The sequence below is a fragment of the Sycon ciliatum genome, chromosome 13 (assembly GCF_964019385.1).
Source record: "Sycon ciliatum chromosome 13, ocSycCili1.1, whole genome shotgun sequence".
Classification (NCBI taxonomy): domain Eukaryota; kingdom Metazoa; phylum Porifera; class Calcarea; order Leucosolenida; family Sycettidae; genus Sycon; species Sycon ciliatum.
The window spans coordinates 16,662,766-16,689,430 of NC_088655.1; the positions used below are offsets into that span (position 1 = coordinate 16,662,766).

At 44.8% G+C, this 26,665-nt stretch overlaps 1 pseudogene; it reads left to right on the forward strand.

The window, feature by feature from the left end:
* Window positions 1-325: 325 nt before the first annotated feature.
* LOC135829221 (zinc finger CCCH domain-containing protein 13-like) lies at window positions 326-11,079 on the forward strand (annotated as a pseudogene).
* The last annotated feature ends 15,586 nt before the right edge of the window (window positions 11,080-26,665 follow it).

The window sequence follows — 26,665 nt, forward strand, 5'->3', positions numbered from 1 at the left end:
GGAGCGCTATAAACCAAGATTTTAGGTGGAAGATAGATTGATATAGATAGATAAAGATAGATATAGAAAGAGAAAGAGGGAGAGAGATAGAAAGAGAGAGAGAGAAAGAGAGAGAGATTTAGGGAAAGACATATATATATATATATATATATACCTGATGATCGTAGAGATACGTGAAACTCGGAGTTGTGACAAAGCTTCCAAACTCTCTCTTGTGTATATATAAAGGGAGAGAGAGAGAGAGATAGAAAATAGAGACAGAGAGACAGAGAGAGATAGAGTGAGCGAGAGAATGAGATAGAGGAAGAGAAAGGGAGAGCGAGAGAGAGAGAAAAGGAGAGAGAGAGAAAGGGAGAGAGAGAGAAAAAGAGAGAGAGAGGGAGGGAGAAAGAGAGTGGGAGAGCGAGAGAGGGAGAGAAAAATGGAGAAAAACCGAGAGAAAGTAAAATAGAAAAAGGAAGGGAGAGATGGAGAAAGAGAAAAAGAGAGAGAGGAGTTGTGGAAAAGAGCGAGAGAGGTAGAGAGAGAGAGAGAAAAAAAGGAAAGAGAGAGAGAGAGAGAGAGAGAGAGAGAGAGAGAGAAAGAGGAGGAACGAAGGGAGAATGGAGAAAGTAAAAAAGAAATAGTATATAATGTTGTGTTTGAGTATATCAGACCGTGTTTCAAGGAGGTGGAATACAACAGTTTATTTCCATATTATATTTACACAAGTATTTGCAATTTCGTTTTGATCTACGGCAATAGAACCTAACGACTGGCACTCCAAACTTCAAGAACTGTGAGCTGATCTTCTTAATGAGGAACCGATCCTCAGTTGAACTGCCCGCACAGCTTAACTACATTACTGCTACTAGAAGACCTACGTTCTGATTAACTGCTGTTGCTTGAAGAGGATGAACTATCGGTAGAACTGGAACGAGAACTAGTAGAACTGGAACTTTATCTAGTAGAACTGGTACTAATGGAACTAGAACTAGAAGATTTAGAACTAGAACCAGAACTAGAACTAGTGGAAATACCGGCACTAGGGCTCGGTCCTGAACTGTTTCGAGATGCACTATTAGTACTCTGAGTGGAACAAATCTTTGATGAATTGCCAGTACTCCCAGTTGAACTGTTTCCTGACAAACTAAAAGTGCTCCCAGCTAAACTACTCTCTGATGCACTGGTCTCTGATGCACTGCCAGTATTCCCAGATGAGCTGCTCTCGGATGAACTTCTACTGCTCCCAGTTTCACTGGTCTCTGATGAACTGCCCTCTGATGAATTTCTCTGGATGGTTGAAATCCTACCTTGTGATCGGCTTTCAGATACCCTCCCCGCAGGAGAACTGGGCTTGGCAACACTTCTACTAGTACTCCGTACGAAATTTGTTGATGATGAAGCCTTTGATGATCTCGTATGGGACGAGCTTCATTTCCTTAGATTGGGAGCTCGTGGAGAGCTAGGTTCCCGGTCGGGGATGGATGTTTTTTGTCGACGCCTGTCGTCATTATAAAATCGTCGCACCCTCTTTTCGGTACACATCAAGCTTTTTGCGATCTTGGCGCATTGATCGTTCGCTGGATTCGGGTAGCGGAAGCGATATAATCGAAGATATCCCTTTTCCGTTTCAGTAAAACGAGCTCTTGGACCACGGAGTGGTTCTTCCTCCATCCACTGTTTAATGTGGTGAGAGTCCACCTTTCTGTTTCTTATAGCTGCTGTAGCGCGTTCAGAAGCACTAACATTGATTCGAGAATATTTAGTTTTGAACTTTTGGTTCAGTTGCTCACTTACGGCCTTTTGGCTAAGCCCTCTGTGCCTCCGCTCCGCCGCGAAGCGCTCTGGCAAACTAGCCTCCGACTTTGACAATAGCTTCATTTTGGATTCGGTTGAAGAGCCTTCGGTCTGGTGTTCGTGTGTGGATTTAACGGCATCAACTGGCACCTTCTTCTCCAGCTCTGCTGTAGCCGCGCTCAGCTCCACTGGGACTTCAGGTGAAGATTCAACAGAACTCTGTTCGGATGTGGAAGAAGAGGTTTCCAGGTCCACCTCTTGACGGGCACGTTTCCGTGGCAACGCCATGAGACTTCAACAAGCACATAGACTATTCAATTTGGGAAGATGACGAATTGATACCGGTCAGCGTACGGTGCTGTCGGCTAGAACACTGACACAGTGAACATATGTTTGTGGACTGATCGACAACAAGGCTGCAAGACCAAAAGTGACTGCTGTTCAGAATGGGAATTTCCACAGAATGCAAAAAAGAATAATTATATTTGACTTATTAAAAACAAATGTTTGACATGCTTACAGCGCGATAAGGTATCGCTTTGTTGTAAACTTGTAATCATATACAGGTTTCGGAGAATCTGTGTTAAGAAATGTACGAGTGACAGCATCAGAGTTTTTTTAATGTGACATTCAACAGTTTTGCACCAAAGTAGCGAATCAACGAGTATTTTCGCATTGGAAACATGTATGTGCAAGAGAATATTCTCACCCTGCGATAGAGATAATCCTCAAAGCGGTATGACCTTCGATTTTTGAGATATTATGCCGCTTGACTATGTAAATTTCAAGTGAAATTTTGTGCGCAGTCTGCAGAACGAGTCCTTTCCATTTTGGATCATTTTAGCGCTACTGACTGCCATGGACACCATCTGCAAATGATGGTAGTGAATCCCTTGAGTCATCACACTAAATTTTAGCCTGTTATGAGGTAGGAGACCGAAATGGCAGCTGAATATGCTAGCTCTGTTAGTCTTGGCCGTGCTAAAGTCTGTCGAGCACGCTCAAAATTCACATTTTCTTTCCCCTGACAGACTAGCTGTTCAAGTATCGATAATGTTACCATCTCTCAGACGAATAACACGATCTTAAGCTGCCTGAAAAGATCATGAGACGAGGAACAAAATTGTTTATCAGGTGTTAATGTGGGGGCGTTCAGGTCGCGTCATGCTGAAGAGGTTAAGATGACATTTCCACAGTTTTGCAGACGGATACTGACACTGGCAGTGGTGTTGCTATATCATAGGTCTGAGCGCTGATGACGTAACTTCATCCTGAGCAAGCGAGTGCTACTATGAAGTGATACCAAAACCATTTCTTAGATAGATAACACATCTGGACCTAACGAGCCTCATCAGCTAGAGGAAGTTGACAAAATAATAAATGCTGTCTTAATTGTCGCACCCAGTGATTGAGCCAATTCTCAGCTTTGCTGAAAGCTGCCTGGGGAAATGTTTATTCAGGTTGGTTGCCAAGTCGGTGCTAAAATTTACGCATTTCCCGAAGTATCCTAGTAAGGCCACGCAGCAACACCATCATGGTATTGTAACCATCTATGCTTTATATTTGGAAATCATAGAAAATGTGACAAAATCTTCTCAGATAGCGCGATAATTTTAAAGCTGCATTGTTAGGGATGGGCCGTTCTTGATCTTATTGTCCTTTTTTGCTGCCACGACGCCGCAGCCAATAAAGGACAGCATTGCAACAACATGGGTGCAGAATTTGGGAGCAATGTGCGATCCTGAAATGTACATCTGGATTGTTCCTGAGAGTGCTGCGTTCTACTGGCCACGTTCCACCGTTTGTGGTAGCAGGGAGTGAATAGAGACGCTCCGCAAAAAGTTATTACTCTGTACGTTCGTAAAAAAACTTAGTCGATCTTCGGAAAGTCTTATGTTAACTGCATGCAGATCTGTGTTCCGCCATGCGGAGTTTTCCAATCACGTTGCTGGCTTTGGCAACTCCGAACGCAGCAGTGTAAGACCCAGGGAGCATTGTGCGATCCTGAAACCTACGCCTGGATTGTTCCTAAGAGCGCTGCGTTCTACAGGCCAAGTTCCACAGTATGTAGTAGCTGAGAGTGAATAGAGAGGTTCCGCACAACGTAATTACTCTGTCGATCTACGGAAAGTCTTCCGTAAACTGCATGCGGATCTGTGTTCCGCCATACGGAGTTTTCAAATCACGGTTCTGCCCTTGGCAACTACGAACGCGGCAGTGTACGACCTAGGGAGAGAGTCATAAATTTGTACTCCGATCCACTCACGGAGCACCTTCGTTATCAGAGCCCTATCCAAGTACAGTACGGATCGGCTATAGCGTTGGTGTTTGATTTTCGTGAAAATATCACTTTAGGCGATATATTACTATAGGCGATATGCATACTTAGGTATGCCTGACAAATGCGTGTATGGTGTCATTCGAATCAGTGCAGCGTGCAGAAGTGTGCTGTGCATGTGACTGTGCAGTACGCGCAGTGCAGAGCTACTTTCGGCGGAAACAAAAACTTCGTGACTTTTTGATATGAGTTTTCAAGGTGCTGTGCTCAACAAATGTGTTCTTTTGGAAGAGAAACACTTCAACAGATTCAATCGACATATCAACAATATCTACAGGATCGATTAGTGGGAGTAGAGTCTCAGTCTGGGTCGCCATCGCTCGACTCATCACCGCTGAAACCGTTCCAAGTGGCAGATCGATCGACGCGTGATGTCGTATGTCACGGAGAACCTTTTCCGCGTCCCTGATTGTCTTCGCTGTTACCTCAATGCCTTCTCCAACATCTCGGCGGAGACCACGGTAGCGCTTCAGCGCTGGTACTCATTACTGCCCCCAATCTCGCTCGAGGATGCCCCGGAACAACAAGCACAGCCAACGCCAAACATTTCGAATTTCCTCCGATGGATATCATAGTCGTACCAGCGCTTCCTGGCTGCCGCGATCAGATCCCACCGGTCACCATGTACGATGTATTATTTTTTATGATCATCACTATAGACGATGAAAAATGTATGCAATAAGATCATTTTGACAAAGAAATCGTATCATTATAGCCGATATATTACTATTGCCGATTATTACTATAGCCGATCCGATATGTATAGAAAGGGGTGGTTTACGAAAATGAATTTGAGAATACGATCAGTATAAGAGGTATATTACTATAGCCGACAACCCTATAGGCGATCCGCACTGTACATCGTGTTAGAAAACTTTCCGTAAGTGGAGTGTAAACTCACGGATTCATGGTTTTCCCGCCCACAACTGTAAAGTTGCTCTACTTTACGGGGTGCGAAACCTCTCTAATGAGCAACTTGAAGCGTGGTAAATACAATATTGTCTCATGCAACACTTGTGCGCATAAAAGAATCAATGCTGCTTGCCATTATTAATGCGTATAAAAGGTCATTTATTCGTAATGGAAACTCCTGTAAACATGCCTTTCTTTATTGAGCGATATTAAAGGCAAAACGGGCAGAGAGAAAAGAGTTTAACAAGACATATTTAAAATGACATAGGTACATAGAAAGACAGAGAGGAAGGAGAGAGAGAGACAGACAGACACATATACATAACTTATAAATACAGAGAGAAAGACATAAAAGAAACAACTTTAAAAAACCATATACGTGCATACAGAGCCAAACAGCCACACAAGCAGACACTGAGAGACGAAGAGGTAGACTGATACAGACGTGCACCCAGATCCAAAAATGGTGAGTGAGTCAATGAGACTTCGGGGACAGAATGTGTGGATGTATGAATAGTAATAGGCAAAAGCGGTTCCCCAGAGGACACCCAACTTCCTACAGATTTCACGGACAAACTAGCACATGTTCAATGTTGTCTGCGTCGTCACGAGAGTCGTAGGCATTGGGCTTGTATTCTAGCTCGTCTTTTTACTAGTCTACTTAGCTGCATCGGGTCAAGTGTGTGCGTTGGTGCTTTCGTATGTGCGTTCTCAGTAATTCGAAGTTTGTGTGTCTGTATTTTTACAAATTTGTGCAGACTGAAGGGAGACCATCCGTTAAAACACCTGACATGTTCTTGGATATTATAATATTAGTCATTTCCCAAAGATGTATTTCGCGCCGGCCGAGTGCAGCGAAATAGGCGAGAAATGATTTCTCGCGAAATCTTTTCAGTTGCAATATGGCATCTGTGTTTTATTTGTTGTCGCTTCTTTTCCTGACTTCTTCAGTCAGTTTTGAGTCTCACCAGTGTCCCTGCCCTCCCACTCTTCATTTCTGTGCATAATATCATTGCCTTTTATCACTGTTTGCCGTGATGTCCTTGCCATGCCTACATAATGCCTAATCGCCATTGGGGATATACACCCGGTTTTCCCTCACAAATGCGTCCGTCGGCGCGAGGGTTTGTTACCGGCTGGCTTGGTCCAGGAAAATTAATCTGACGTTCCAAGTGGTCCTGCATCATGGCCAATTTCTGCTAACCACTGGCCCGCCTATTTTATCTGAGACACCCTGTTCTCAGTCCCTGCTTCCATACCTCACTCGTTATCTGGTTCACATCTGGCTGCGGCCAACTGCCCTTCACTTTGTGCGTTGTCGCTATTGCTGTCTATTTCTCTGGGTATGGAAGTATATGTGGAGCGAGAAGCTCGCCACTTTTATCTCAACGTTTTGTTGTTTTGGTAAAAGTCACAACTTTCCTCATTAGGGAGGTTCCGGAGTACGATTTTTCGTGCCAAAATCCGTGGAGGCGCTACGGATATTTAATACGTCCTTTTCGAGCAGTGAAAAGTTCCGGGGTACGGAACTTATGTGTTTGCCGTCATTGCCTAGGTTACGATCGCAAACATGTCACATTCCCGCGCTATGTCTTTTTATTTAGAAAATTTGTACCGAAATCAAAACTTCCCGCGAACTATCGATGTTTCTCGTACCAAATTTGTACGCAAAAATCTTTCTGCACCCGATGACGCAAAATCTCCGTACGAAACATGGTTCGTATGAAAGCCAGTCCACACGGATTCTCCGTGCCAAAAAATCGTATGGAGCACGCCTGGAAAAAAATCCGTAGCGCCCATACGGATTTGGCACGGATAATCGTACCCCTTAACCTCTCTAATGTCACAAACTACTTTGTAAATTTTCCGCAACTGTTATTATTATTATTATTATTATTATTATTATTTATTAACTTAGAAGTTGCGACTTCGGCGGTAATAGTCATGAAGTTGATTGTTCCAACTAAGAACACACGCTTCTTGCCGAACTTGACACTTGACTGACTCACGACTGCCATCCGGAGCACACGAGGAGCACGTCGCACCTTCCACTCGGCAAACCTGCAAGAAAGCACCACTCCCTGCTTAATACACGGTGTTTCGGGGAATTATACTGGCTCTCAACGTCTGTTTAGCACAACTCCATGAGCGACTCTGACTCACGCTGCTACCTGGAGCTTCACGAGGTGTTTGTCGCGCTGGAAACAAAGCGTCTCTGTAAGTTTGTATCCCTGGTGATGGTTTGGCCTGGAGAGCAGTATATAAGTGGTGCTTTTCAGGCACAATCTTCCTCAGCCTACTCAAGCTCAACTGATGAGGGGTGAATTCCCCGAAACACCGTGTATTGAGCAGGGAGTGGTGCTTTCTTGCAGGTTTGCCGAGTGGAAGGTGCGACGTGCTCCTCGTGTGCTCCAGATGGCAGTCGTGAGTCAGTCAAGTGTCAAGTTCGGCAAGAAGCGTGTGTTCCTAGTTGGAACAATCAACTTCATGATTATTTATTAAATTTTGAATATATATTGTTTGCAGATAATCAACCTGGTGAGACTATTGAGGTGACAGTAATGCTCCGCTTCAATAAATTCTGAAACATTACCGCAAAATCATCATGAAAAGTGTACTTCTCGAAGTACCAAGTACATGTACATGTAAGTGTAAGTGGCACCACTGAGTAGGCGTTGGCGGATAATGCTCGAAAAGGTGGCAGACTCTGTTCGAAAAGCAGTGAAATTGGCAGAACCACACAAACCGGCTGGCAATTCCTCGCATTCCGCTCCATTTCTTTATCCACATACCAAACATGCATGACACCAGAAAAAGTACCGAATTCTAACAATTTTGCTGCCGACATTATCCGCAAAGGCCTACCACTGAGCTCTGAGCATCCCGCTATGTGCAAGCTTAACTCAGCCCCCGCCCCCCCCCCCAGGCGAGATAAGAAACCCAAGTTGGTTGATGCTTCGCCTAGCGGCAAGGGCGAGGTGATAAGTCTCACAACTAGTGCCTAACAAGCGGGATGTACATTTAGAAGGTCGCTTTTTCAATAGAATACGATGTAAAGAAAAAAACTACATATCTCAATGTATTCATCTCAAGATATTCTTCACCATCAGCAGCAGATGGGCAGGTCTATGGGAATGGTTGTGTCCACCCGCATTCCTTTCAGAGGTGAAACTGCAGGAAGCCTTAGCCCTTCTTCGGATGTATTTCATTTAAAACAAAACATAATGCAATATACATCCCGCCTTGTACGGCACTGGGTGTTAGACTTGCAACCATATCATTGTCACAAGGCACAGCATCTCCCACCCTGGGCTTCGTAACTCAGGCATACTGGTGGCCTGGCACAATCGAAGGACCCTAAGCTGAACTTGTGATCTATTGCATTACAGCGTAGCAGACTGTGTCGCGATGGCTTAAACTTGTTTTTATACATATAAATACTTTCTATCATCAAGTCATAGGAAGCTATTAATTGCGTCAGTAGGTTGGGAGAAACGGAACCCCCAACCCAGGTGGGAAAAAAACCTGCATCTGGTCCTGCAGTGTGATGTACATTCCATCGGGCGGTATAGTCAATTTGAAGGGAGTGAGAGTTACGCAGTCTAAAACAAAATGGTGGGTGGGAGCTATTTAAATCATAATGTTGATTTCTCGATGACTTCAAGAAGTCCTTTTGTTGAGCTTCTTTAATTGTGCCTTGAAAGAGTGTCTGTGATGAGAGTCAATGTTTTCTGCACACCTCCTAACTCATTAAACGCCACAAACACTTGAATATCATTATGTTCACTGAGATCAAAATTTAATACACACGACGAACGGATAACAATGTGCAGGAGAACGAAAGAACAAACGGGATGCAAAATGGCGGCACACGAGCAACGATAACAAAGGGCCATGCAGATCAAATAAATGGTCTCGGGATCAACTGGCGCGATATAAGATATGATACACTGCAAGGTGGGAGATCACATACACACGACGAACGGATAACAATGAGCAGAATGATGAAAGGACAAACAGGTTGCCAAAAAGCAATACACGAGCAACGATAACAAAGGGCCATGCAGATCAAACAAATGGTCTCGCGATGAACTGGCGCTCTACATAACAAGATTATAGGTGGGAGATAGATGGAGATAGATGTAGAAAGACAGAGAGAGACAAAGAGAGAGAGAGATAGAGAGGGAGAGAGAAAGAGAGAGAGAAAGAGAGAAAGAGAGAGAGAGAGAGAGAGAGAGAGAGAGAGGAGGAGACAGAGAGAAAGAGAGATAGGTGGAGGGAAAGAGAGAGAGAGAGGGATAGAGAACGAGAGATAGAGAGGAGGAGACAGATAGAAAGAGAGATAAATGGAGGGAGAGAGAGAGAGAAAGAGAGAGACAGAGGGAGAAAGAGAGATAGATAGATAGATAGAGAGAGAGAGAGAGAGAGAGAGAGAGGGAGAGAGAGAGAGAAAGAGAGAAAGAGAGAGGGAGAAGGAGAAGGAGGCAGAGCGAAAAAGAGATAGATGGAGGGAAAGAGAAAGAGATAGAGAGGAGGAGACAGAGAGAAAGAGAGAGAGAAACAGGGAGAAAAAGAGAGAAAGAGAGAGACAGAGAGAGAGTGAGATAGAGAGTGAGAGAGACAGAGAAAGAGTGAGAGAGAGAGAAGGATATAGAGAAAGGGAAAGAGAGAAAGAGAGAAAGAGAGCGAGAGAGAGAGAAAGAGAGTGAGAGAGAGGGAGAAAGGGAGTCGGAGATCGAGACAGCGCGAGAGAGAGATTAAGAGAGCAAAAAAAGGAGAGAAACCGAGAGAGAGTAAAATAGAAAAAGGGAGAGAGAGATAGAGAGAGAAAAATTAAGAGAGAGAATTTGCGGAAAAGGGAGAGAGAGGGAGATAGACAGAAAGGAGAGAGAGAGAGAGAAAGAGAATGAACAAAGGAGCATGAAGAAAGTATAAAAGAAATAAAATATATAATGTCGTGTTTGAGTAGATCAGAATTAGACCGTGTTTCATGGAGGTGGAATACAGCAGCTTGTTTCCATATTATATGTTCACAAATATTTGATAATTTCGTTTGGATCTACGGCAATAGCACCTAACGACTGGCACTCCGAACTTCAAGTACGTTGAGCTGATCTTCTTCTAGAGGAATGGATCCTCAGTTGACATGCCCTGACAGCTAAACTATTTTGCTGCTAGTAGAGGATCAACGTTCTGATTAACTGCTGTTGCTTGAAGCACTGCCAGTATTACCAGATAAGCTGCTCTTGGATGAACTTCTAGTGCTGCCAGTTTCACCACTCTCTGATGAACTGCTCTCAGAAGAACTGCTCTCTGATGCATTTCTCTGGCTGGTTGAAGTCCTACCTTGTGATGATCTCCCAGATACCCTCCTCGCAGAAGAACTTGTGTTGGCCACATTTCTTTTCCGTACGAAATTTGTTGATGATGCGGCCTTTGGAGCCCTTGGCGCTTGGTCGGAGATGGATATTTGTTGTCGGTGCCTCTCATTTGCAAAATATTGTCGCAGGCTCTGTTTGCTACACGAATACTTTTTTGCGAGCTTGGCGTATTCATCGTTTGTTGGATCCGGGTGGTAAAGGCAATATTTTCGAAGCTGTTCACTTTGCGTGGCAGTAAAAGAAAACAGTGAGCGAGTGGTAACGCTCAGAACTTCATCCTCCATCCACTGTTTAATGTGGTGAGAGTCCACCTTTCTGTTTCTTACAGCTGTGGTAGCACTTTCAAAAGCACTAACATTGATTTGAGCATATCTAGTTTTGAACTTTCGGTTCAGCTGCTCACTCACGGCCTTTTGGGTGAGCCCTCTGCGCCTCCGTTCCGCTGCGAAGCGCCCTCGCAAACTAGCCTTCGACTTTGACAATGGCTTCATTTTGGATTCTGTTGAAGAGCCTTCGGTCTGGAGTTCGGGTGTGGATTTAACGACATCAACTGGCACCTTCTTCTCCAGCTCAGCTGCAGCTACGCTCAGCTCCACTGGGTCTTCTTCTGACGATTCGGCAGAACTCTGTTTGGATGTGGATGAAGAGGTTTCCAGGTCCATCTCTTGACGGGAACGTTTCCTAGGCAACGCCATGAGACTTCAGCAAGCACATCGACTATTCAATTTGGGAAGATGATGAATTGATACCGGTCAGCGTACGGTGCTGTCAGCTAAAACACTGGCAAAGTGAAAATACGTTTGTCCACTGATCGACAACAAGGCTGCAAGACCAAAAGTGACTGCTGTTCAGAATGGGAATTGCCACAGAATGCAAGGAAGAATATTTTTCTTTCATCTAAAATCAATGTTCGACATGCTTGCAGCGCGAAAAGGTATCACTTTGTTGTTATAATATACAGTTTCCGGAGAATCTCTGTTAAGTCATTGATCGTGTTCACTGAAAGGTGTGAGTGACAGCATCAGAGTTTCTTAAAGGTAGCATTCAACAGTTTTGCCTGAGGTAGCGATTCAACGAATATTTTCGCAATGGAAACATGTATTAGCAAGAGAATATTATCACCCTGCGATAGAGATAATCCTAAAGCGACACGACCACAGATTTGTGAGATATGCCACTCAACTATGTTAATTTCAAGTGAATTTTTGTGCGCAGTCTTTAGAACGAGTCTTTTCAATTTTGGATCATTTTAGCGCTACCGGCTGCCAAGGCCACCATATGCAAATGATGGTAGTGGATATCGTGAGTCATCACACCAAGTTTGAGCTTGTTACGAAGAAGGAGACAGAAATGGCAGCTGAATATGTTAGCTCTGTTAGTCTTGGCCGTGCTCAAGTCTGTGGAGCGCCCGCTTAAGTCGAATTTTCTATCTCTGGACGTACTCGCTCTTCATGGATCGATAACGTTACCATCTCCTGGACGAATTCCACTATCTTGAGTGATCTTGAGACGAGGAACAAAATTTATATGGTGTAACAGGTGCTGACGTGGGCGCTTTCTGGGCTCTTTCAGGTAGCACCGTGCTAAAGAGGTTGAGGTGACATTTCAACAGTATTTTCCCGGTGGTAATCAATCCACGAGTAATAATCCGCTGCCAGATGCGGACATAGACATTGGTGTTATTAAATAATAGGTCTGAGTGCTGATGACGTAATTCCATCTTATTATTATTATTAGACACAATCCCATAGCATGTGACAAGCATAGCTTATGCAGGGACAGAATCCCCTGAGACAAGGGCGTTGAGCCAGCCACGGCAATAGTAAGCTAGGAAAACAAAGCAAATAATTATGAATTAAAGCAGAAAATGAATGGAAAATTACAAAGAAAACGATTAACGGAAGTGAGCACTATCAAATTTCGTGCATCACCCAGGCATTCGAGAATGTTCTTCGATGATAATTATTGCGTCAAGTTCAGTTGTGATAGTAGATCTTTAAACTGACCAATAGAAGAACAAGTTTTCAGACCGTATGGTAATGATAACCAATGAGAGTAGCCGGAAAACAAAGGGGACTTTAGATACTTGGCTGACTTAACAAGAGGCAGGATGAGCGCGTTATGGGTTGAGCTTGTCGAAAAACAATTGTACTTCATCATGTGTGAAGGGGTTTTATGAAGAAATATTTTATGAAACAGTGTACAGAGATGGTGCTTATGACAAACGGAGAGAGGAGAAGTGTGTGCAAGTCGATAAAGGGCATCCGAAGGAAAACATCGATCCTTGTTGTAAACAATTTTAAGTATAAATCTATGGTGGACTTCTAATTGGTTCAGAGTTATGTCAGAAAGGCCGCACCAAGCGGTATCGCAATAGTCGAATATAGGGAGAATATAGCACTGATAAAATAATAGCTTACACTGGATGGGCAAATGAGTGCAATGTGGTTGTAGTACCCCTAATGCTGAACTGGTTCGCTTGCATACACAGTTGACATGTGCAGCCCAAGAGAGTTTGCAGTCAAACATCACACCTAGATGTTTGTGCTGAGTAACAACACGGATAGGCATAGTCGAGTCAGGGAAGTATAATGGTTGATCAGGAGGGGATGAAGAAATATACATGGCTTCTGTCTTGTCTAAATTTGGCTGGAGTTTCCACGTTTGCATCCACATGACAGTGCTGTTGATGCGATGCTGCATGGTAAGGAGTAATTGTGCAGGGGAGGAATCAGAACAGATAAGGCCAGTGTCAACCGCATACAAACTAACATCGGGGACAACTGAAGGTAGGTCATTAACGTAAAGCAAGAATAACAAAGGACCCAGAATGGAACCTTGGGGCACTCCAGACGTTACAGGGAGGGGATCAGACAATAAATAAGACAAGCGAACAGCCTGAGAACGAGCAGACAGATACGAGGATATCCAACGCAAGGCAGCATCCTCCACCCGGAAGGTGACCTCCAACTTGGCAAGTAAGCCACAATGCGGTGTCGAATGCCTTTGCCAAGTTAAAAAACACCATTCCCACGTGCTCCCCACAGTTCCTCTTTGTCGCTATGTCTTGGACAAGTCGAGTCACCTGGTATTGAGTTGAGTCACCACGGCAGAATCCCGACTGAGCTGGTGAGAGAGCCGGAGCGATGTGCAGGTAGAGGGAATCGAATACAATACGCTCACAAAGTTTGGAAACTGTGCGCAGTAGAGAGATGGGGCAGTAGTTTGCCGGGCAAGCACGGGGAGCCTTTATTCTTGTAAAGCGGTGTCACGATGGCGGATTTCCAATCCTGTGGGAATGTACCAGTTCGAAATGACATATTAAAAATAATGGCGAGAGGATAGGCTATTGATGGTGCAAGAGACTGCAGCACTTCATTCGGGATCCCATCTGAGCCGGGAGACTTTCCACATTTCAGGCGCTTCAGATATTTCCGAACTTGAAACGTAGTGACAGTGATTGTACGGAACGGAACAGATATGAAAGGCGACTGGGACAAAGGGGGAATGCGCCACGAAGGATCATCAGGTAGCCCAAATGAGGTGAACTGAGTGTTCAGAACATCAGCTATGCTCTTGGGGGACGTGGCGACCGTACCGTCGGATGCTATCATCGTTTGGGGCATGACACGGCCGGAAGTGTGCCGCTGTGCTCGCACAAACTGAAAGAGTGTAGGTCGATTCGGTGACGTTAGTGATGCTTGGATGGAGCGTATATATTGACGATGTGCTTGCCGAGACAGGTGCTTTACAGCATTCCTTTGTCGGTTATAAGCTGTATGATTTACTGCTGTCGGATATTTTTTGTACACACTATATAGATCACGCTTGCGTTTTATAAGCATACCTGAGCTCAGCAGTAACCCATGGTGGAGATTGCATGCGGGGTCGTGGAGATGTCACAGTGTGGGTGGCTCCGAATGAGGTGAGGTGACGACGGAAGGCGGACTGGAGCTCACAATCAAAGTGATGAAGTGCGTCATTAACATCAGTGTACGAGTTCAGAGAGGACCAGTTGTAGCCAGCTAAATCAGCGTTGATTAATTGCCAAAGGTGCGAAGGTACTTGTTTGAAGCGATACAGTGAAGAGGGAGGACCAGTGGAAGAGTTGGGGAAGTAGTTCGAAATAGGGGCGTAACATAAAGTGGGAACAATCTGTATATGGTCAGACATACCCAAGGGAGGTGCTTGATCAATTGAGCGCACGAGGCGTGGTCGGTTGGTGATCACCAAGTCCAGACACGAAACAGAGCCATTAGGCGAGGAATGAGGGGGGAAGTCATCCATCTGGTGGAGCCCAAGAGCATCAAATACTGTGCTAAGGAGATCACCAGCCTTCGAGGTAGAATCGGTGGGACACCAGCTTGAGTTGTGGGCGTTGAAATCGCCAGTCACTAACAGATCATAAGAATCTAAACAGACTGACTGTAATGCCTCAACAAACATGTCACAAAAGTACGACAAGTGCATTGTGCTCTGTGAGGGTGGTCGATACATGCAGCATAGTAAGATGGGACTCTGAGATTGAGTAGAGGGGGAGCCAAGTTCAAGCCACACAGACTCGCAGCCAGGGCGTTGAAGGTGGGCACGAGGGGAGACGTACGGAAAGGAGTCCGAACGGACAAGTACGGTAACACCCCCATACCCACGGCTACAATGTGCTGACCGATTGTCTTCCGGAGGTCGATCTCTGCGGATGCAGATATAGCCTGACAGTGAGAGCGGGTTCGAGGGACAGAGCCGCGTCTCTGTTAGGCAGATTATGTCAGGCTTAGTGTGACATTCGGCAATAACGCAGAGCTCAGACAACTTGTTGACAACAGAGCGCCAATTCAGAGATACTAGGGTTAAATCACGCTGGGATTTAGGGAAAAAAGGGAACGCTGATGGATTTAGCGCTGGACATGCAATGTGTGCTGGTCGGCCAGAGGAGGGCTGAGCGGGGTAGAGCGGGTGGGCTAGTTTCGATCGTGGGGTGACTACAGGGGCGTTGGGATTTAGTCGTTGTTGCTGCATCGTTGTGTATGTTGGTTTGTTAGCATGACAGTTCAGGATTGATCATCACTGCCTCGCCGCGAAGTAGAAGACGACTTGTTACCTTGGGCATCAGGAAAGCGCCACTTTCGCACTGTGTGCTGGATGGTGGCGGGCCAGAAATTGGAGTCGAGTACTTTGTCCTCGTCCGATGCCGCCACGGTTACGTGAGCATGGCAAGTACCCAGGTACCGGTACGTGTTTCCTGAAATCGAACAGTTCAGTACGTCAACTTGGCGGGCCTTGCACCACGCTGTTATTGACTTTGCCCCGCAACCCGGACTGACATTTCCAACCTACAGGACAAGCTTCTTTGTACGTTCAGGCCCTGTTAGCACACGCGGGTCGGCTGCCCGGGGCTGTGGTTTCACGTAGCGTGACGTAACCCTACGGCGTGTGACTTCCGACCACTCTGCACCTGCAGCACTCGACCCTGGGTTGGATTGCTCAGGTGGGTGGGGTCTGGTGCCATGCATTGACAAAACAGGCTGCGACAAATGGCTGGAGGTGGTGTGAGCGCCACTGAGCGGAGGTCATATGGTGAGTACTAGAACCCGTACTACCCTGTGTGTACTGCATAGGACCAGAGGAAATATGGGTGCGTGCAAGGGGAGGATTCAAGTCTCCTACGGCGGTGCTGTACAACTTCCCGCCGGACATTGCCAAATTTTGCTGTGCTTCCTGTACGAGAGGGTGTACACAGATTTCCGGTTGTTGGAGCCCCTGAACTTCCCGCCTGAGTTGTTGCACTTCTAATTCCAGACTCAGGATTTTGTCGGCTCTATCCTGTCTCAAGGAGACAATTTCCTGTGACATGCAGCTAATTGAGTCAGTAAGGCTTACAATTGCAAGTTGGAGCTCCGATGTGGGTAGCGAACTCTGCGCCAACACGCCCACTCCACGCTTCCTCAGCTCGCTCACCAGATCCGGCCGGGTGAGGCTCGAGGCTTTATCCACAGACATTTGCTCGCCGATCTTGATGAGCTCCTCATAGCCAACCAAAGCCAGGTCCATGCCTTCGTTCGTCGCCATTGGTACTGTTGGCCTCTTCTATTAGTTCTAAGCAATAATGGGGAGGGGTAGTTCTGTATAGAGACGCACCTCGAGGCTAATCCTCGGAGCACAAAATGTCAAACCGCACCCTACTTTCACTTCGACCAAACTTGTGCTGTCATGAAGTGATGCCAAACCCATTATTTAGATATAAAAAACTTGTCAATGCCTAGGACTCCCCTGAAGACGCAGGCAACATTGAACATACACTAGTGTGTCCGTGAAGTCTGTACGTAGTCACTGCGCTGTGCAAAACAAGAGTTCAGTATCCTCTACTGCTAGCAAGACAGAACGGGAGGCAGGTTTGTTTAAACTGGTGGTACTGGGTAATACCACGCACGTCGGACGGCAGGGTGTTCCATAAAATGGACCCGCGAGCGGCTGGACGGTCGTGGCCGGCTTTGGAGGCAGATTTGGGCACTCGAAGGCCCAAGCTGCGTTGCGCGCGCGTTGTTCGAGTACTGGGATGCTCCAGAAGGGCTTGCAACGCCAGATCATAATAAGGGTCTTTTGCTTGTGGAGCTCTTCGATGCCATACAGCTGCAGACGAGCAAGCAGAGTTTGGGCGCTTGTGCGAGGTGGCAGGCCGAATACGGCGCTTGCCGCACGGTTTTGCTGGACCTGAAGGCGGGACCGCTGGTCTTGTCGAAGGCACATGCAGGCCAGCTAGAAAAGGTACGGGAGAAGGTACCTAACAGATATAAAAAACTTGTCAATGCCTAGGACACCCTGAAGACGCAGGCAACATTGAACATATACTAGTTAGTCCGTGAAGTCTGTAAGAAGTCATTTCGCGGTCCTCTGGGTCACCCTTTTGCCTAGTAGTATTCATACATCCACACTTTCTGTCCCCAAAATCTCATTGACTAGCTCGCCATTTTTTGGCTCTGCGTGTACGTCTGTATCTGTCTGCCTCTTCGTCTCTCAGGCTCTGGGTGTGTGCCTATTTGTCTCTATGTGTCCGTGTTTCTGTCTGCTTATTTGAATCTCTTTATGTTATGTCTGTCTGTCTGTCTGCCTGTTTGTCTCCCTATCCCCTTCTCCCTCTCTGTCTTTTTATCTACCTCTGTTTCATTAAATCTCTCTGTTTAAAGTCCCTTTATCTTTACTCTTTTTGCTTTAAGAGTCTCCATAACGAAAGGTCTGTTTACAGGAGTTTCCATTTAATACGAATAAATGGCCTGTCATACACATTAATCATGGCAAGTACCGTTGATTTCGTAATGCGAAATAAGCCTTGTTGCATGAGGCAAGACTGTGTTTACCACGCTTCACCTTGCTCACTCACTCTAATACGTACTGTGTATCTTGGCCTGCAGAACGCAGCGCTCTCAGGAACAATCCAGGCGTAGCCTACTGGTTTCAGGATCGCACACTGCTCTCAAATTCTGCACCCGTGTTGTTGCAAAGCTGTCCTTCACTGGCTGCGATATCGTGATAAGAAAAATGAACAAAAATGATCAAGAAGAACCCATTCTTGACCATGGTCTTTAACCTATCGTGCTGTCTGTGAAAATTCTGTTGCATTTTCTTTGATTTGGAAAATATCCATAGACGGTTACAGTACAATAATGGTGTTGCTGCGTGGCCTTACTAGGATACTTCGTGATATGTGTGATTTTTACGTCCGCCTTGGCATCCAACTTGAATGACCATTTTTTCAGGCAGCTTCCTGCAACAGTATCGAATTAAGACACCAGCAAGTAAAGGAAAGCGCGATATTGTTCTGCATGCTGGTGGACGGGACGGATTCGTGACGAAATGCGCTGATGTGTTGGTGACTGGAGACCAACGAGGCCGATGACCACGATAGTACACGTTGTGGCCTTGTCTAGCACATCTGTTCACCCTGAAATACGTTCGGGACAAATGCAACACACAAAAAACCGAATTACTGGGACCATTTCTACGCTCAATGTTCTCTAGCTAGATATTGAAATAAAATGCAATAAGCCACACACTGGAGAAGAAATCGGAAAAAAGCAGGTGCAAAATAAACACACTAAAAACATCAACCAGAAAAATAAAAAAATAAAAACTTAAAGAGTCGGCGTGGAGAAAGCAATTTTATTAAAGCAATTAGGAGTATAATCGATGCAGACATGGCCAGACAACAACGAGTTCATGGAATTTTTAAGGATTTTTATGTTATTCAAAATCGATTTTCGTGTTCCGCTCATCAGTGAATAGTATCGGAACTGAGAGTACTGTGTACAACAATAGAACATTTTATAACAGCATAATTAATTAAAAGTGTGAACAACAAAGGAAGTGCTACAGCATTACATAATAGGTGTCAAACATAGTGCTAACGTATATAACTGAGTGCAGCCACAAAGCAAGAGGTGATACAGTGCAACATGACACAACATTTACATCTGATAACCAGCTACGAGAACAACTTTAGCGCGACTACATGCTTCTTTTGTTTACAAAGAACAGGATTATGCACACGAATACATACAGCTTCCAGAACCTTCAACTGCTTAACATAACTTGCACGGCACAAAACAGAAAAGTGAGAATCATCGTACACACCAAGACAATCTGGACGTGATAACAAGTGACAAAATACAGCTGACTTTTTGCTCACGTCGCTCTCTTCCGTCTCATCCCGCTCCTTTCCTTCGACCTCCTCCACCTTATCCTCGTCCTCCGTCTCATCTTCATCATCATCGTCCTCATCACCACCATCATCATCATCAGTCACTTCCTCATCATCCGTTTGATGCTCAGTCTCACTGCACTCCTTATCAGAACCCAGCAACGGTGACGCGGAGCAGCAGTCAAACGACTTGTGATGCTGGTGGAGATGATGGAGCCATGTTGGAGGCTGACAAGGAGTGCAGTGAGACTGAGCATCAAACGGATGATGAGGAAGTGACTGATGATGATGATGGTGGTGATGAGGACGATGATGATGAAGATGAGACGGAGGACGAGGATAAGGCGGAGGAGGTCGAAGGAAAGGAGCGGGATGAGACGGAAGAGAGCGACGTGAGCAAAATGTCAGCTGTATTTTGTCACTTGTTATCACGTCCAGATTGTCTTGGTGTGTACGATGACTCTCACTTTTCTGTTTTGTGCCGTGCAAGTTATGTTAAGCAGTTGAAGGTTCTGGAAGCTGTATGTATTCGTGTGCATAATCCTGTTCTTTGTAAACAAAAGAAGCATGTAGTCGCGCTAAAGTTGTTCTCGTAGCTGGTTATCAGATGTAAATGTTGTGTCATGTTGCACTGTATCACCTCTTGCTTTGTGGCTGCACTCAGTTATATACGTTAGCACTATGTTTGACACCTATTATGTAATGCTGTAGCACTTCCTTTGTTGTTCACACTTTTAATTAATTATGCTGTTATAAAATGTTCTATTGTTGTACACAGTACCCTCAGTTCCGATACTATTCACTGATGAGCGGAACACGAAATTCGATTTTGAATAACATAAAAATCCTTAAAAATTCCATGAACTCGTTGTTGTCTGGCCATGTCTGCATCGATTATACTCCTAATTGCACTAATAAAATAAAAACTTGATAAACAAATAAACCTAGTATAGAAGATCAGATACTCGGCGAGGCTCAGCCACCACGACAAAACTATCTACAAATTTTTGAATTAGTTATGATATTCTTGTTATATTAATACGGTGCTATCATAACCTTTTTCTGTACCGGCATTATTGTTTAATTCCGAAGCGTCACATATCCCTGAAGGTCACGCTTTCATGGGCGATAATTTGGAAGGAATTTTAAGTTTGTTTCGGAGAGATTTGGAGAGGGTTTCATTTTGTGTAGCCAAGGACTCTGTGCGGACGTGGGCGGTAGAAATATAAAATCATGACACGTCTACAGAGGAGTTGCGCCATCCTAATTACGAAATGTACGCGCGTGCTCTCTTAACTTGTGATGATTTTGGTAGTCTGCAATTTTGTATGTTTTTCCATAATCTTCTTCCACTCATTCGGCGTCGAGAGCAAACGCCTTCCCTGACGTCTAACCTCGACACTTCAGTAACACTTCATTGCATTTCGAAAGACATTCGTGTGTTGTTGCCGTTTGTTAATTTTGGTTGGTCGCACTCATTAAATGGCTCTGAACATCCGAACCAGTTCCGTTATTCATTTCAGTAAAATTACGCAATTTGTTTGGATAGGCAGGGCAATGGAACTGGGTGTGTTTACCCGCATAAATTTCAGAGATGAAACTGCAGGAAGCCTCAGCCCTTCTTGAGAAGTGTATTTTATTTAAAACAATACATTAAAATATTGCACATCCCGCCTAGTCCGGCACTGGGTGTTAGACTTGCAACCTCATCAATGTCACAAGGCACAGCATCTCCCAAAGTGGGCCCTGGGCGTCTTAACTCAGACAAAGTTGTGGCCTGGCACAAGCGAAGGTTCCTAAGCTGAATTTGTGTCTATTGCATTAAAAGCGGAGCAGACTGTATCGCGATGATTTAAAATTGTTTTTATACATGTAAATGCTTTCTAGCATCAAGTCATAAGAACCCATCAATGTTGTCACTTAGGTGGGAGAAACGGAACCGACAACCTAGTTGGAAGTAACCTAGATCCAGCTCTGCAGTGTGATGTACATTCTATCGGGCTGTATAGTGCTTCTGAAGGGATTGACAGTTACCCAGTCAAAATGCTGAGTGGGAGCTGTTTAAATCCTGATGTTGATTTCTCGATGATTTCAAGAAGTCTTTTTGTTGATTTTCTTTCGTTGTGCCTTGTAAGAGTGTCTGTGCAGAGAGTCAATGTTTTCTGCACACCTCCTAACTTATTGACTCCAGAAGCACTTGAATATCATCATGTTCACTGAATTCATATACACACGACGAACGGATAACATTGAGCAGAAGGAAGAAAGAACATTCGGGATTCGAAATGGCAGTACACGAGCAACGATAACAAAGGGCCACGCAAATCAAACAAATCGTCTCGGAATCAACTGGCGTGCTATAAAACATGATAGAAGTTTAGGTGGGGATCACATACACACGACGACCCGATAACAATGAGCAGAAGGACGAAAGGAAAACAGATTGCAAAATGGCACTACAAGAGCAACGATAACAAAGGTCCATGCAGATCAAACAAATCGTCTCGGGATCAACTGGTGCGCTCTTGAATATGATTTTAGGTGGGGGATATATAGATGGAGATAGAGAGAGAGATAGACAGAGAAAGAGAGAGAGAGAGAGAGAGAGAGAGAGAGAGAAAGAGAGAGAGAGAGAGAGAGAGAGAGAGAGAGAGGGAGAGAGAGAGAGAGGAAGAGAGAGGGAGAGCGAGACAGAGCGAGAGGGAGATAGAGAGAAACAAGGAGATACAGAGAGAGAACAAAAGAATAAGGGAGAAGGAGAAAAGAGAGAGATAAATAAAGAGAGAAAGAGAAGGAACAAAGGAGTAGGGAGAAAATAAAAAAGAAGTATAAAATATATTGCGGTGTGCGCGTAGATCGCTATTACACCGTGTATCAAGGAGGTGGAATACAGCTGGGTTTTTCTCGATATTACTATTTACAAAAATATTTGGAATTGCGTTTCCATATAAGGCAAGAGAACCCAAGGTATGTTATCCTAAATTTATACCATGCACTTCACATTTGGTGGTTACCATTTTATTGCCGTTACAGTGAACGTGTTTCGAATAATCGATCCACTGCTTTTGAATCGTAACTGTTCCTCAAAGAATATCCTCATGCAGTGATTGCGAGTCAACTGATCCCTGATGATCTGCTGGCACTCCGAACTAAAAGTGCTTTGAGCTGATCTTCTTCTAGTGGAACTGATCGTCAGTTAAACTGCCCGCACAGCTAAACTACATTGCTGCTACTAGAGAATCTACGTTCTGATTTACTGCTGTTGCTTGAAGAAGATGAACAATCGGTAGAACTAGAACGAGAACTATCAGAACTAGAATTAGATCTAGTAGAATTAGTACTAATATAACTAGATCTAGAACTAAAAGAATTAGAACTAGAACTAGTGGAACTACCGGCACTAGGGCTCGGTGCTGAACTGTTTCGAGATACACTATTAGTACTCTGAGTGGAACAGATCTTTGATGAATTGCCAGTTCTCTCAGTTGAACTGTTTCCTGATAAACTAAAAGTGCTCCCAGCTAAACTACTCTCTGATGCACTGGTCTCTGATGCACTGCCAGTATTCCCAGATGAGCTGCTCTCGGATGAAAGTCTAGCGCTGCCAGTTTCACTGCTCTCTGATGAACTGCTCTCTGATGAACTGGTCTCTGATGAATTTCTCTGGATGGTGGAAGTCCTGCCTTGTGATCGTCTCTCAGATACCCTCCTTGCATAAGAACTGGGCTTGGCCACACTTCTATTCCTTACGAAATGTGTTGATGATGCGGCCTTTGATGATCTCGTATGGGACGAGCTTCTCTTCCTTAGATTGTAATTTTGTGGAGTGCTAGGTGCTCGGTCAGAGATGGATTTTTTGTCGACACCTCTGGTTCGTAAAGAATCGTTGCATTCTTTCTTCGGTACACGTACACCTTTTTGCGAGGGCGGCGTATTGATCGTTTGTTGGACACGGGTGGTAGAGGCAATATAATCGAAGATTTCTCATCTGCGCGGCAGTAAAACGAGCTATTGAACCAGTGTTAACGCGGAGAGGTTCATCCTCCATCCACTGTTTAATGTGGCGAGAGTCCAATTTTCTGTATATTCTAGATGTTTTAATTTTTTCAGAAGCACCGACATTGCGCCAAGTATATGCAGTTTTGAACTTTTCGTTCAGCTGCTCACTTACGCTCTTCTGCGAAAGCCGTCTGCGCTGCCGTTCTGCCGCGAAACGTTCTGGCAAACTAACCTCCGACTTCGACACTGGCTTCATTTTAGATTCTCTTGAAGAGCCTTCCGTCTGGTGCTGTGGTGTAGATTTAACGCCCTCAACCGGTACCTTCTTCTCAAGCTCTGCTGTCGCCACGCTCAGCTCCACTGGGCCATCTTCGGAGGATTCGAGAGAACTCTGTTCGGATGTGGAAGAAGACGTTTCCAGGTCCACATCTCGACGGAAACGTTTCCTAGGCAACGCCACGAGACTTCAGCAAACACATAGACTATTCCAATTGGGAAGATGATGAATTATTGATACCGGTCAGCTTCCGGTCAATGGAGCTTTCGACTAAAACACGACCAAAGTGAAAATGTCCACTGATCGACAACAAGACTGCAAGACCGAAGTAACTGCTGTTCAGAATGAGCATTTCCACAAAATACCAGGAGGAATGTTTTCTTTGACCTATAATCTATGTTGGACATGCTTACAGCGTGATGAGATAACACTTTGTATACAGTTTCCTCAGAATCTCGAGTAAGTTATTGATCGTGTTCACTGAAATGTACGAGTGAAAGTATCAGAGTTTTTGAAGGTGACATTCAACAGTTTTGCCTGTGGTAGCGCTTCAACTAGTATTCTCAAAATGGATCTGCAAGGCAAAACTCTCAGCTTGCGATAGAAATACTCATTGAAGCGATACGAGCAGTGGTTGTGAAGATATGCGACTCCACGACGTAAATTTCAAGTGGATTATCGCGCAGTCTGCAGAACGAGCATCTTCCATTTGAGATCCATTTAGCGCTACCTGATGCCATGGAAACCAGATTCAAAAGAGTGCGGTGGATCATGTGAGTGCTCACACCAAATTTGAGACCGAATAGGCAGCTGAATATTGTAGCTCTGTTCGTCTTAGAAGCGCTGAAGTCTGTCAAGCGCGTGTACAGTTTCATTTTCTCTTAAAAGTACCAGCTGTTCAGGGATCGATAACGTTACCATCTCTTGAACGAATTCCACGAACTTGAGCTTCCTTGAAAGGCCTTAAGACGAGCAAAAAAATGGCGTAACAGGTGTTGACGTGGGCGCGTTCAGGTGGCTTCATTCTAAAAAGTTCCAGGTGACATTTCAACAGTTTTGCCCGTGGTAATGCTTCAGTATTGCTATTGTTACATCATAGATCTGAGCGCTGGTGAGATACATGTACATTCATATGGATCAAATGTTTGTTGTCATGAGGTGATGCCAAAACCATTGTTTAGATTATATAGCACCTGCAGACTCCTCATCAGCTAGAAGAGGTTGGCAAAATACTACATGCTGGCTGGAATTTGTTGCCAAGTCGGTGGTAAAAATCACGCACATCATCACGTTGTAAAACCATTATTGTGTTGTTACCATGTCAAGGAGCATTGTTAGTGATGGGTCGTTATTGATCTTTTTTGTCACTTTTTGTTACCAAGACACCGCAGCCAATGTTGGCCAGTATTGCAACAACATGGGTGCAGAATTTGAGAGCAGTGTGCGGTCCTTAAACCTATGCCTGGATTGTTGCTGAGTGCGTTCTGCGTTCTGGAGGCCACTTTGCACAGTACGTAGCACCAGAGAGTGAGTGAGCAGCGCGAAGCGTATTAAAAACAGACTTACCTCATGCAACGCTTGTGCGCAAAAAAAATCAATTCTGCTTGCAACTATTATTGCGTATGACAGGCCATTTTTTCGTAGTTGAAACTCGTGTAAACATACCTTTCTCTATCGAGACTCTAAAAGCAAAACGGGCAAAGATAAAGAGATCTTAAATGAGAGATTTAAAGATACAGAGGTACATAGAAAGACTGAGAAGGAGGAGAAGATAGAGAGACAGACACACAAACGGACAGAGACAGATAAAAAGAGACACAAATAAAGAGACAGGGTCGGGACACACATAGACAAACAGACACACACGCAGAGCCTGAGAGACGAATTGGTAGACATATACAAACGTAGACAAAGAGCCAAAACTGGCGAGCCAGTCAATGAGACTTCGGGGACAGAAAATGTGGATGCATGAATACTGATACTCCTCTCTTCGCTATAAAGGCCTCTTTTACGGGCAAACAGAATACAATTGACAGTGGCATGACGAACTATTAGAACACAACACCAAAAAATGAAAACAACTGTATGTGTGAAAAACGCAAGAAACGAGAAAACAAAGATGAACTGCTCTCTAACGAACTGCTCTCTGATGAATTTCTCTGGATGGTGGAAGTCCTGCCTTGTGATCGTCTCTCAGATACCTTCCTTGAAGAAGAACTGGGCTTGGCCACACTTCTATTCCTTACGAAATTTGTTGAGGATGCGGCCTTCTGATAATCTCGTATGGGACGACCTTTTCTTCCTTAGATTGTGAACTTGTGGAGCGCTAGGTGCTCGGTCGGAGATGGCCTTTTCTCGTCATGTAATAAAAATGTTGTCGCATCCTCTCTTCTGTACACGTATACTTCTTTGCGAGCTCAGCGTATTGATCGTTCGTTGGATGCGGGTGTTCGAGGTGATATGATCGAAGACATTCCCTTTGCTCGGCAGTAAAACGAACTAGCGAACCAGTGTTAACGCTGAGAGCTTCATCCTCCATCCACTGTTTAATGTGAGAGTCAACTATTGTTCTTGTTTCTGTGATAGGATTTTCAAAACCACTTACATGGCGTTGATTATATACAGTGTTGAACTTTTGGTTCAGCTGCTCACTTACGGCCTCTTGGCTAAGCCCTCTGCGAATCCGTTCCGCCGCGAAGCGCTCTGGCAAACTAGCCTCCAACTTTGACAATGACTTCATTTTGGATTCTGTTGAAGAGCTGTCGGTCTGGTGGTCGGGTGTGGATTTAACGGCATCAACTTGCAATTTATTCGCCAGCTCTGCTGTAGCCGCCACGCTTAGCTCCACTGGGTCTTCTTCTGAAGAAGAGGTTTCCAGGTCCACCTCTTGACGGGCACGTTTCCTAGGCAACGCCATGAGTCTTCAGCAAGCACATAGACTATTCAATTATTTGGGAAAATGATGAATTGATACCGGTCAGCGCACGGTGCTGTCAGCTAAAACACTGGCAAAGTGAAAATACGTTTGTCCACTGATCGACAACAAGGCTGCAAGACCAAAAGTGACTTGTGTTCAGAATGGGAATTTCCACAGACTGGAAGGAAGAACATTTTTCTTAGACCTAAATCAATGTTTGACATGCTTACAGCGCGATAAGGTATCACATTGTTGTTATCATAACAGTTTCCTGAGAATCTCTGTCATTAATTGTGTTCACTGAAATGTATGTGTGACAGCATCAGAGTTTTTAAGGTGACATTCAACAGTTTTGCCCAAGGTAGCGATT